Below are 13,628 nucleotides of genomic sequence, written 5' to 3'. Positions count from 1 at the left end.
CTTCTTGTGTGTCCGTCCATTTTTTTACAGCGTTAGTCTTCATTCAGATCACAGGTCAGCTGGAACCTTTTCCGGCCTACTTTGGGCGGGAGGTGGTCAATCACAGGACATAGACAAACAACCATTTACAAGTATGGACGGTTTACAATACTCAATGAAACTGAACGTCCTTTTGGAAAGTGGGAGCACCTGGAGAAAACCCGTGGGGAAAACATGTAAAGAACGGCTTAGATTTAAACCTGGAACATCAGCTCTGTAATTCAGATGTGCTAACCCCTCAACCCCTTTGTGCTTTTTTTGGGCATTTGAGTTAAAATTGTGTATGTAATTTAAAATTGGATTTACCCAGCCCACCACTACCACCACACAAAAATGAATACAATTGAGACTTTAAAAATTGCAGAAGTCGTTGAGTTTCTGATCGATGAACTTGTATTTCTGGGCACATAGCGCCACCCCCAGTCTCATAGCTGAACTGTTTTTCATTTTCTTGGCGACTGTCAAATTCGATTGTCTGGGCCTTAACAGGAAGTTGTGACCCATAGAATCTAGATTCTATAACATGCTCAAACGAGTAAATTGGATCCAATTTACATGTAATACATGGATGATTTTATCAACCGTGAAATGAGCATACATGGTCTAAATCTATTCTTAAAAACCACTGGTCCGCTTCTGATTTGGTTGGTCAGAGACTCTTTCTCAGAGCGAAACTTGTTACTGCGAAATTGCACTGAAACACTGAGATCTGGGCACAATAATAGTCATCATCTCTGGTGAGTATGATGTAATCCATTTAAATATGTTATGTTTTTGTCTTGTTTACAGATTCATATCATTCTGAGTAGCTCCAGATGATGTAAAATTGGTGCCCACAATAACATGTAAAGTTTATTCAACTTCACCTGATATATAACGTCACGTTTATTCACCTTCATTCACCTCATACATATCTCATTCGCATTAGCAATATCTTCCGCTCATCTATTGATTATTTTGATCAATGTTGTAATCATGATTATTAATCACATTCATCATGTTGGGAAAACATCAACCGACTATATCTAAACAATTTTAAGTACAACATCAAACTTTAAAATGAAATTAATGGATTATCATAATCGATCAAATGATAAAACTGGATACCTGTTAGTTGGGTCCAAAATAAACAGTTTCATTATTAACATAGACAACGGACTGTTGTGCACGCACCATTTCCGCATTCGCGCAACGGATCACTCTCACCTCTTTAATGAGCCAGCTTTGGTATCACAGTACATGCAGGTCCGCCTTTAAATGGCCGCCCCCGAAATGGACAAAAATTGGTAGATTTTACTACGTCCATAATTCATACTCCACAAACGTAATATTAATCAGAATGCCGTGTTTAGACTTGTGAGGCTACATAGAAGAACATAATATTGTGAAGATTTTTTTTCATTATAATAAATGTCTTATTTTTTATTATAATAATTGTTTTCTGTGCCACTTTTACAGTAAACTTCAACTAGCACTGACAAATAAACAGCTTGACGCCAGTACACTTGGAATCTCATTTGGGCCGGGGGATTCTGTTGAACTCTGTCATGTGAGAGAGCGAGAACAGGCATAAGGGAATACTATTAAAAGTATGATTTAATGATAAATAAAATAAAACCATCACAGCATTTTTATATAGTCATTAGTAATAGACTTTCAGGTGGACCTGTACTGTATCCCCGCCATTTTTACTGTACCAGGTAAATTGTATTGTAGGTGCAGTTGCATATTTTACCACTAGAGGGAAACAGGGTGCCTTATGTTTCTATAAATTGATTGACAAGAAAAGTTGCGTGTGAGCTTGGTCAAATTCCTGCTTTTGGGCAACATTTGGTCCATCCTATAGATGAAATGCAGCCTCTGTATCAAACATGCACACACACAAACGCGCGCAAGCATCACACGTTTCACTTTCAGGGTCGTCCTCGTCTACTTCCCTTCTGTTATCGCACAAAAAAACTACAGCGATTAACTACCATGGAGACTTAATTAATGAATGAAACATCTGGACATGGCCGATAGGCTTAGGCGCCTCTCGTAAGATTGGTTGTGTGATGGATCAAACACGGCATCCTGCATAGAAAATGTCCCCATCTGGCTATTGTTTTTATTTTCTTTTTCTATTTACTTTTTTTTGTTTTGTAATTTGCAACTGCTTATGTTCCTCACTTTTAACTACAGTATTTCATGTCTTACCTCATACCAATCAGGGGCGTTGCACCAAAATAAAGGAGCGGGGGCAGGATCTTGGAGGCTCACAGGAGCCCACAACATGCTTGTGGCCCCCTGACAAGTCTCTCTGATTTCCCCTCCAAATCGATGCCCCTAAACACAACATAACACGACTTGAATAAGGCAACAATGTGACATGACATGATATAACATAGCATATCCTATTGTAACATTTACGTTACATAGAATACGGCAACATAACGAAACGTAATATAGACAACTCCGAGGTTTGTGCTAAAAATAGTGACAAATCATATTAGCAGGCAGGCGAGTGTGCGGTATTCCGACAAATTGTGTTTGATCGGCGATTCTGACCCATATTCGACCAATCACGGCTCACCTGTTTTCTGAAACTGATCCATAATTGGTTGTTTTCTGAGCTCCGAGCAACTGTGTTGTCATTCTCAGTCGACAGAAGTGACAAATTGGCCGCCCCCTAAAATGGCTGGATTTTGCTGCTTAACTCCTATTCCACAAATGCAATATTAAACCGAATGCCTTGTTTCAACTAGTGGGCTTGCATAGTCTTCAAAACATATGTTTGGGTTGACTTTCTCTTGAACATGAAAATGAAAAACAATCCCAAAATTTGACTGAGACCTAACTTAATGTAACATGGAACAATGGAACGTATCAATGTACCGTAGGCTAATGAACTTAATATAACTCAGCAACATCATGTATAGTTACATTGCATAAATCAACATAACAACACATAATTTAGTATTCAGTCACGTAGCATAAAGTCACGTAAAATGAAGTATCAACATAACATAAAATATGTTACGGCCCACAGTATTTTCTTTGTGTGCTGGTGTTTTTTGTAGCATAACATACAGTAAGGTCATATTACTAATATATAACACGATGTGATGTAATGTGGCCGAATGAATTTAACGAAATATAACTTACCGTAACCCAATGCAATGCAATATAATGTAACACAACGTAACGCAGCCTAGCAAAGCAAATTTTTTAAACTTGTAACAAGATGTAACATATGTTTGTTGTAATGTAACAAAGTAGTTTAACATAATTCAATGTAACACAATGTAATGTGACGTAACATAATAATGTAGTGTAACAACGTGACATATTATACCGTAGTGTCAAATATTGTGGTAATGTAAACGCAATGCGGTAAAACAGAGCTCAATAAAATGTAACGGCAACCAAGCCTACAACATGATTATATATTTTATCTTTTATTCTTTTTAACCATCATGCTCAATATTGCTTTTTCTTTATAATTTAATACAACAAAATTCCCTGTAATGTAACATAGATTAACATAATGTAACATAACAGTAATGCAACATAACATAAAATCACTTTATCCAACACAGCGGAATGCTTGTAACACAAAATGATGTCCTGTAGCATAATTTTAGCCTAGTAGCATAATTGCCTACAGATCATATTTGCACGTTTTCATAGAATATGAAAATAACTCAACAACTTCAACAAACAAGAGTGCAGTTGTCCTGATTCCTGGATGACTGCAAATCTACAGACATAAAGAAAAAAGACAAAAAATGTTTAGCGACCACGTATTGTTTATTGATATTGTGACAGCAAGTTCTAAATGATTTAGGCAAGTATGCTATTAGGCTAACGATAACGTAAAGTCATCTAACATAGCACAACACATGGTAAGGTAATCCAATCTTACATAGCGTAACGTAAAATATTCTTTCATATAATTGTTAACTTCTCAATTATATTGTCTGGTAACATTAAGCTAACTCATCAAAACAGCCTATGCTAGCATGACGTAAACCCGCGTAATGCACCGCAACGACCCCAGATGCGTTTGTGCTGCATTTTGAGCTTTACTGTTCTTTGTGCGCAATTATGTGTTTATGTGTTTACAAACATTTTCCAGGCACTGGCGCCGACCCCCCCAGCTCACATGGAGCTGTTCTGCAAACTGGGCCTTTTTTGGCTTAGCCCTCCTTGTCCTCAGGCTGCACCAGCTGCTGTCTACTTGCGACCACATTCCAGGCGCCCTGACATGGCGTCCTCTACCACCTGCCTTCCTCCTCCTCTTCCTCCTTCATAGGTGCTCTATCTCCTTTTTTTTTGGGGGGGGGGGGGGGCGTAACTTTGCGAAAGGTGAGTCGCCGAGTGATTTTCCACGGCGGCGTGCATAACTAATGGCAACGTGTTAAAAAATCATCGCGGAAACGTCCTTGGGAAGACAAATGAATTTTCAGCAGAATAATTAACTTAATTAACAAATTTGCATGCATATTCATCAGGGCCATTGAAGTCTTTCCAGCTCAGCTTGATGAACGTTGCTGTGTAATAACCAGCTCATTTACATTCTGCCATCCAGCGCCATTTGCGCACATTACTGAGGGAGCGGCGCGCGTGGCGTGTAACGGCGCGCACGCGCCGCTCGTTTTCTTAACACGTGAGCCGGGTGAATTGATTTGACGTGGCCGTTTGTTGGCCACGAACCCCAATCGGAGGCCCAGCTGCCTCCACCCCGCCCACCTCTTTGCCCCCCTCCCTAAATATTCATGCCCACGAAGCTCAATGTGACACACGCTGACCCCCCGCATCCCCCTGCCGCCCCCTTCGCCACGTCCTTCTTGGCACCCATCCTGCCTCGTAAACTCTCCCGGGCTGCCAGCCTGTAAAAAAACTGAGCACCCCCCCCCACCCCCCACCCCACCCGCACAGCCCCCTCCCATCCCCTGGGTGCCCGTGGGCACACCCCCCGACTCCTCTGCTCCTCTGTGTCTCTGCAGGGCAATCTTTAAAGGCGGCAAGGTGTGACGGAACAGACTGGCAGCCTGGCAGCCGCCGCCCAAGGACAGCGAGGCTTCGTCAGCCGTGAGCGGGCACCTCGGCGAGGGCCCCCGCGCTCGGCCCCCCGCGCCCGGCCCCCCGCGCCCGGCCCCCCGCGCCCGGCCCCTGTGCGCCTTTCTCTTGCCTCATCTGTGCCACGCTCACACAAAAGCATATAGGACGCGGTGCATGGCTTCTGTTTTGATCAAGTAGAATTTGGCTAGCGCAGGCCTCCGCAGTGCCACGCTACATTGGGGTTTGTAAGATTTGCAGGACAGGACCTTTTATAAAGCGTTCGGCTTGCACATTAAGGATTCCAGCCAGGGATGTGGTTTGAAATTAGGGTTTCAAACCACTGTTGGTGTTTTAAATTAGACTTGCAAATTAGGGTTTCAAACTGGTTTATTTTTTCAAATTAGGGTTTCAGTCAGGGTTAGGGTTATAAATCAGGCTTTCGAATTCGGCTTGGAAATTTGGGTTTCAATCCCGAGATAACGTTTCAGGTTAGACTCGCAAATGAAGGTGTCAACCCTGGGTTTAGGCTTTCAAATTCAGGTTGTAATCTTGTGTTATGATTTCAAGAAAGGTTTACGATTTTTAGCGGTGCTCAACGCAAAATAGGCCATCGAAACGTCTCTGGAGGCATTTATTTGAGTAAGGCGTTTTATTGTAAGGTAATGTTTGGAATGGTGTATGCAGGATGACATTAAAAGAACACGTTTGTGATGGTCATCGCGGATGATTTCTTTGAGGTGACTGTGAGGGTTATTACTACAGAGCAGCTTGGCAAGGCTCGCTGCCAACCAGCCGCCAATGCTCCATTAACGCCATCCTCGACGCAGCCAAAACGAAACAAACACCGGCACTTTTTTTTTTTTTTGCACCTCGAACGCGAGCAATATGGTGCACGCTCGTCCTGAGATTTGGCACTTGCAATTAACACGTTCATGCACGAAAAATGTAGACATATTTCAGAAGAAAATAGCATCACCTAACAACTTTTCTTTCCTCACTTTGCCCCTGCGATACACCGGCGTGACGCCGCGCTGGAAGCTGTGAGCGCGGCTGCAAAAAAGTGTGAACGCGGTCCGTTGCGCCCGAGATGGCCGCGGAACGTCGCAGATTTCACGCTTGGCGGAAGTTGTTTTTAACGACGCGTTTGACTCGTTTATGGCGCCGTCCGTGACTCGTTTGTTTGGAGGCTTTCGGCGAAGCGAGACGAGCGGAAACATGCAAACGGGCCATTAAACTGACCTCCAGACTTCACCTGAACGTCAAGCGGCTGTCACGGCGCCGATGATGAGGACGGCGGTGGAAAACGCGACAGAAAACGCACGGGGTTGTCAGCCGTCTTGCTCTCAAGAGAATTTCGTAGGAAACCATACTGTTTACTATTACAAGCTCAGTGTAAACACACATTTTGCCCTGAAAATGATACATTTGTTTTCAAATTCGTTTTTTTTAAACCATGGTTAGGGTTTCAAATTAGGGGTTTAAGCCATACATTTTGGTTTCGAGCCAAAATAAGGGCTTCGCATTAGGGTATCAAATCAAGGTTAGGATTTCAAGCCAGGTTTAGAATTTCAAAGTAGGATTTCAAGCAAGGGTAAGGATTTAAAATGAGGTCTAAAGCCAGGGTTACGGTTGAAAAAACGAGAGTTCGAGTTACCCTAGGGTAAATGCAAAAAAGGTTCAATTCAAATTAAGGTTTCAACCTATAGGTTTAGAGTTTCAAAGTAGGGTTTCCAGCCAAGGTTAGGATTTCAAGCCTAGCTATGGGTTTCAAGCCGTAGTTGGGTTTTCAAATTAGGGTTGCAAGCCAGGCTAATGGGTTCAAATAAGGGTTCAGGTTTCAAGCCGGGGTTAGGGTTTCAAAGTAGGGTTTGAAGCAACAATTACGGTTTCGAGCCAGGCTAAAGGTTATAAACAAGGATTTGGGTTTCAAATTAGGGTTTTTCTAGCCAACCATAGTGTTTCAAAGAACAATTTCAAGCCAAGGTTAGGCTTTCAAGTTTAACTATGAGCTTCAATGTCAAAATCAAGCCACAGTTCGGGTCACAAATTAGGGTTTCAAATTAGGGTGAGGAATGTATTCTTTATTGAAACTTGAAGTTGCATATTTCAAAAATCTAACTAAACTACAGTCCTTGAATACCATCTCTCACATTATCCACACTAAATAAAATACTAAATAAAATAAAACTAAATAAAAAAAATAAAATGGCACTAATAAAATAACTTATCCAATAATTTATAGCATCAGACCAGAGAACATTAAAAAACGTTTGCGTTCAACAGCTGCAGCGCATTATCAATAAGACACACTTGTTTACATATTTGAACAACATGCAGATAACCCGAACCACAGAGCCTGTATATTTATTCAGATTTCATACGAAAAATAGTTTCACCCGCCTTCAGGTGACCCGTCTTGTGAGTTTTTCAAGCTACAAGCTGTCATCCCAACAATTTTTTTGATTTGACATGTGAGCGCAAGCTTGAGATTCGAGCATTGTGGCAGTCGACTCAGCTCAAGTAGTTGGCAAATAAGTGAACACTTGTTCGAAAAAGACGCTTCAGGCTGTTTTTCTTGCTGCCCCCAGTTGAAATTTACTGTCAAGCTAAACTTAAAACCAAGAGAATGTGTACTTCAAACAACCATTTAGCTTCATGGTAACAAACAACACAAAAAGACACTGGCTTCGAGGGTTTTAAGCCAGGGTTAAGGTTCCAAGGAAGGGTTCTGGTTTTAAGACGGACGTAGGTTTGAAAACAAGGCTTTGGGTTTTAAATTTGGGGTTCAAACCAGGTTTAGAGTTTCAAAGTAGGTCTCTTCCAAGTCCCTGTTAGGGTTTCAAAATAGGATTTTATGTACAGCGGTGCCTTGAGATATGAGTTTAACTCATTCTGGGCTCATCACTTTTGTCTCAAATAATATTGTCCTCCTGAAATGAGCAGAAGTGCCTTTCATCGTTTCAGCCTTCCCCGACAAAAACGACACAAAATGTTGTTGTGTATTTTAATGAGGAAGTATAGCACTCCATAATATTGCATTTCATTAAAAAAAAAAAACTACAGTAATGACATGATTAAATAGAATTAAACGTTTTTTTATCATGCTGCATCAATTGAATGACCATTGTGCTGCTCTTTCTGGCGTGCCGACCTTGGCCAGCTGGGGGCAGTACAAGACAAACACCTCCTCTTTCAGCTCGTTATGGCACGAAAATTAGCTGCTCTGTGCAGAGGATAAAGGATATATTACTGTGATTACTGTTACATTGTCTGCCTACAAGAGTTGCTTCACCATTTGTTTTCAACCCGTTGCTGAAAGGGTTATAGCGCCACACCATAGATGCTATTTAGAGTGAGCATTAAGCTAGCGGACTGTACGGCTAAGCTATGTGGTTGTTTTGAATACACACGGTGTAATTCTGTACTTTATATGAAGTCTGGTGCAATATATTTGTTCCTCTATTTTGATGTAAGTGCTGCATTTCTGGCATGTTTGCGGCGAACACAACACTCCAAGAGGCGCAGTGATGTTAAGTTTTTGTAGAATTTGCTACTAAATTCTTGCTGATGAGAAAACATCTTGTAAGTTCTTTGTAGGGCGTCTTTTGAGGTGGGAGTATGTTAGGGTTTCGGCGGGCGGGGGGTGGGGGGGGGGGTGGGGGGGTTCTTCATTTGATGGCGGCAGCGTTTGATGGCGCAATTGATGGGCAAGTTGCGAAGAAAAGTCCCAAAGCCTCGGAGGAATTTGATTACCTCCATCCATTATCTGCACAGTGAGCAATCGTGAGACTCGCCATCTGTCATCCGTTTCATTTGCATCGTCAACACCTGCCCCGCCTGTTTATGCCTTCACTTCTTCTCCTTCTTCTTCTTCTCTTTTTTTTTTCCTTCTCGTTTTTATAAGCCGCCTTTCACGGCAGCCAGGAAGCAACATTGACTTTTCCCGCTAAATGCATTAGTTCCGCAAGTTCAAACAACACATTGCATGCAAACAACTCCTTTGATGTTGAATGGACTTTTGCAAAGTCTGCCTTTACGTGGACCCTCGTTTGAATATATGGACTGCTATGTTCGCTTGCAGGGATATTACGCTGTTTTACGTCTTTGCCTTAGTTAGATAGATGGTGGATGAATGCGTGTATGGATGGATGGACGGACAGATTGATGGAGCAATCGCAAGACATACCGACAGATGGATGAAAGAATGGACGGATAGATACTATGAACAGATGTCGGATGAATTGACAGAGATACAATTGACCAGACTGTCGGCTGAATTGAAATGGATGGCAGGTCGACAGATACCATTGCGGATGGATTGATCAGTAAAATGTTATTGACGGATGGACAGAGATACTGTTGATGGATGGATGGATGGCTTGATAGAGGAATACGATTCACTGAAAGATGAAGGTTGGACAGACAGATACAGTAACTCCAATTGACTTACAGAAGGATGGGCGGATCGATATTATTGACAGACAGATTGAAAGATGGATGGACAGATGGATAGCCATTGATTCTGAAAAATGGACGGATGGATGGATTATGGATGGATGATACTATACAGGACAAGTGAATGGATGAAAGAAAGACAAACAATAGAGAGATAGAGAGAGAGACAGATAGATAGATAGATAGATAGATAGATAGATAGATAGATAGATAGATAGATAGATAGATAGATAGATAGATAGATAGATAGATAGATAGATAGATAGAGAGAGATTTAGATAGATATAGATAGATAGATAGATAGATAGATAGATAGATAGATAGATAGATAGATAGATAGATAGATAGATATAGATAGATAGATAGATAGATAGATAGATAGATAGATAGATAGATAGATAGATAGATAGATAGATAGATAGATAGATAGATGGATAGATAGATAGATATAGATAGATTTAGATAGATATAGATAGATAGACAGATAGATAGATAGATGGATAGATAGATAGATAGAGTAAATATTGCATAGTGGCATATTCTCCTATTTGTCGTGTCTTTCTGTCCCTCCTCGGACCCCCCTCCATCCTCCCATCCCTCCATCCACGCATGTCGTCTTGCATGCATGTATCCCCAGGTGGTGCTGACGGCTGCGGGGCCCATTAGCGACAGAATCCCAGCCTCCAGCAGGCCACGCGTGTCCCCGGTGACACATTTTTGGACCGGCACCAACAATCCAACCCTCGGCAGACAGCTCACTTTCCCTCTGCGCTCTCTGTGTGTATGTGTGTGTGTGTGTGTGTGTGTGTGTGCATGTGCGCGCGTGTGCGCGTGGGTGAGCACAGCATGAGTCCCACAGGAAATGCTTGAAAGGCAGTATGGGACAGATTGGCGATGGCGCGCAGTGGAGATGAATACTAAAAGGAGACGGCGGAGGAGACATCTTGTATCTGGGACGTTTGTTGCGCTCCAAGTCACTGCCTGTTCTGTGCTGTACTCTAAACGCTGACATGCCAGCCATGTGATCGATATACAATTGATATATTGAATGGGCGAAGGAGATTCTTCTTAATCCGAGGGCGGCGTGATTAGGGAACGATACGTCACTGGAGCACAAAAGAAGAGTGGATGTTACGAATGGATTCTTTCTCTGCGCTAATACGGAGTTAATTATGGAGCTAATGACTCTTGTGTGATTAGTCCAGGAAAGTTCCTATACTTGTTCTTACATGTTTAATGTCGGCCATTTCTCATTTCCAAAATGGAAATGCGTCTGTGGATCCGTGACGCCACAGTTTTGTCTCTCACTTGCTCCACTACTTTTTGATTTCATTGGGGTTTTTTTTAACAGTTATTCTCACTCCTCATCATGCTTTTATCACACTGCCCAACCACTCGGAAACTTGTCTTCCATCTTCATGGAGTGTGTGGAAAGACGAGTCCCCAATCCACAAGCCAAGATTTACGGCCTTCGACGGATGTGCGATGCCTTCAGTGTCACTGGGGGGGAAAAAAACAACACATGGCAGAGTCTACTGGAATGCTAATCGTCCACATTCGACAGGGTGGAAATGTTCAGCTAATGTTAGCATTTAATGAGTACATAGTGGACCTTGATTTAGCAACTTAAGGCGGAAGCCAACGCAATTTTTTTTTCAAGAGTATGTTCTATGCAAGCCCACTAGTTGAAACAAGGCATTCTTATAAATATTGCATTTGTGAAGTAAATGTTGATCCACTTGTTTTTAGCCATCTCTGGGGGCGGCCATTTTGTCCTCTGTCGACTGAAAATGACAACACAAGTGCGACCAATCACGGCTCAGATTCAGAAAACAGGTCAGCCGTGCTCCCCCCCCCCAAAAAAATGGCCCAAGAACGCCTTTGATTCCAGGAGTCGTATTTTCACCGCATTTTTCAGTCGTATTTTTTTTTAAATGCGAATACCTAGTGTGAATACTGTCTCACGACTGAACACCTGTAAACATAGCGCGCCCGCGTTATAATCGACACGTAGCTTCACCTTCCCGAAGCAGCACCCTTCAGCCTCATGTTCATCCAATCCCACCAAATATGATAATAAATGCTCGCCAGCATCCAAGCAGGCCCACGCCTGCGTCGCCAACCCAGACAAGGTGCTTCCTGAATGGGGTTCGGGTCGGATGCCAGAAGGGCTGATCCACCAATCTGACACCTTAATGAGATCCTGGCCTGGCGTCGAACCTCCTCGACACTGCGCCGCTATGACCTGACGCACACACACACACACACACACTCTCATATGTTTAATTCTTTCACACATGCATCCACACATTTGGAGAAGGAAGAGGAGGGGGCTGGTGGCATGGTGGGTTCATCTCCTTAAATCTGTCTAATTAAACCACCAAATCCCTCTTCTCCCCTCACCCACCAGTCCCATCCTCACTTCCAAGACATCCAACACACACACACACACACACACGCACGCACACACGCACACTCACACGCATACACACCTCCCCCTCCCATCCGCAATTCCAAATGATTATTAGGAATTTAATGGGGAAAATGTGTCCCCGTCCCGCCACCGTCGCCATCTGGGGCTTGGGAATGGCACGGAATTTTGAGGACCCTTGTTGATGAGGAACACCATTTGTCAACATTTCCGGGTACAGGCTTGAGAATGCAACAACAACAACAAAATCGTTCTGTATTATTGCTCATGAAGCCTTGCGTTTAAGAGCTCGGGAACAGAACTTTACATGTTTGTATCAGGAAAAGGCTACCTTGGAGTAGGAATTAGAAACAAATAACGTGTGCCAGAGACAAACTTGATGCCTCTCAACATTGACCTTTGGCCGACTTCATTTGATTCGCATATTCGTAAGAAAAAATGGAGTGCTGAATTTTTGCAGAGCAAAAAAGTGCTGGCGTTCACAGTGGCCGAGTGGTTAAACACATTTGCCTAGCAACAGTTTGCGTGACCATCCTGAGCTCGCAGTCTCTTCTCCGAGTACTCCAACATCCTCCCACATTCTGAGAACATGTTTTTTAGGTTAATTTAAGACTGTAGGTTGTCCATAAGTATAAATGTGAGTGTGAATGTTTGTTTGCCTTTATGTTCCCTACGAATGGCTGGCGGTCATTGCAGGGTGTGCCCAACCTCTCCCTCAAAGTCTGTATGCATATATATACAAACATATATCTATATCTATATCTATATCTATCTCTATATCTATATCTATATCTATATATATATATATATATATATATATAGATAGATATATCTATATATATATATATATATATATATATATATATATATATATATATACATATCTATATATATATATATATATATATATATATATATTTCCGACCTTCATCCTTCCTCCATGACTTCCTTCTTTCCTTCTTCTTGACTTTCTTCCTTCATCCTTTCCCCTTTCATCCCATCTTCCTTCCATTCATCAACCCATTCTCTCCTTCTTTGGTGTCTTCCTTCCTTCTATCACTCCTCCCTTCCTTCAATCCTTTCTTCTGTCCTTTTTCCCTGACTTCCAACATTCCTTTCACCCTGCTTTCCTTTCTTTCAAACCATCCTGGATTCCTCCACTCCGTCAAAGTTTCCTCCTTTCCGTCCATCCTTTTTCCTCTCTACCCTCTTCCCCTCCCATCAATGGTTTAGCCAGTTCATCTTTCCTTTATCCTATACTCTCTCGTCTCTTTGCTATCATTCCAGGTTCCCTTCTCCTTGCTTCCATATTTCCTCCCTCTCCTTCTTCCTTCCACCCTTCCTTACTCCCTTCCATCGTTCCTTCCTTTCATATACCATCCTCGCGTCACTTTAATCTTTCCATTTTTCCCTCAATCAGATCATTTGAAGTGTTCAACTACTTTCCCCCCTATTAATATACACAAACAATATCTTGAGTGTGTTTGTCTTCATGCGGCGCCCACACAAGTGGGCCAGATGCTGCTTGTATTAATGAGCATGTGAACTTATTTGGTGGGTGGGGGGGTGCCGGGGGGGGGGGGGTAGTGGCGGGGGTAGGGGTGGAACCTGTACACGTTTGACCCCGTGTGAAACTGTCGCTTGCTTGCTTGCTTGCTTG

This window comes from Filicampus tigris, chromosome 10 (genome assembly GCF_054856515.1).
Source record: "Filicampus tigris isolate MCC_2025a chromosome 10, RoL_Ftig_1.0, whole genome shotgun sequence".
In the NCBI taxonomy this organism is placed as follows: domain Eukaryota; kingdom Metazoa; phylum Chordata; class Actinopteri; order Syngnathiformes; family Syngnathidae; genus Filicampus; species Filicampus tigris.
This window is presented reverse-complemented; position numbering follows the sequence as displayed.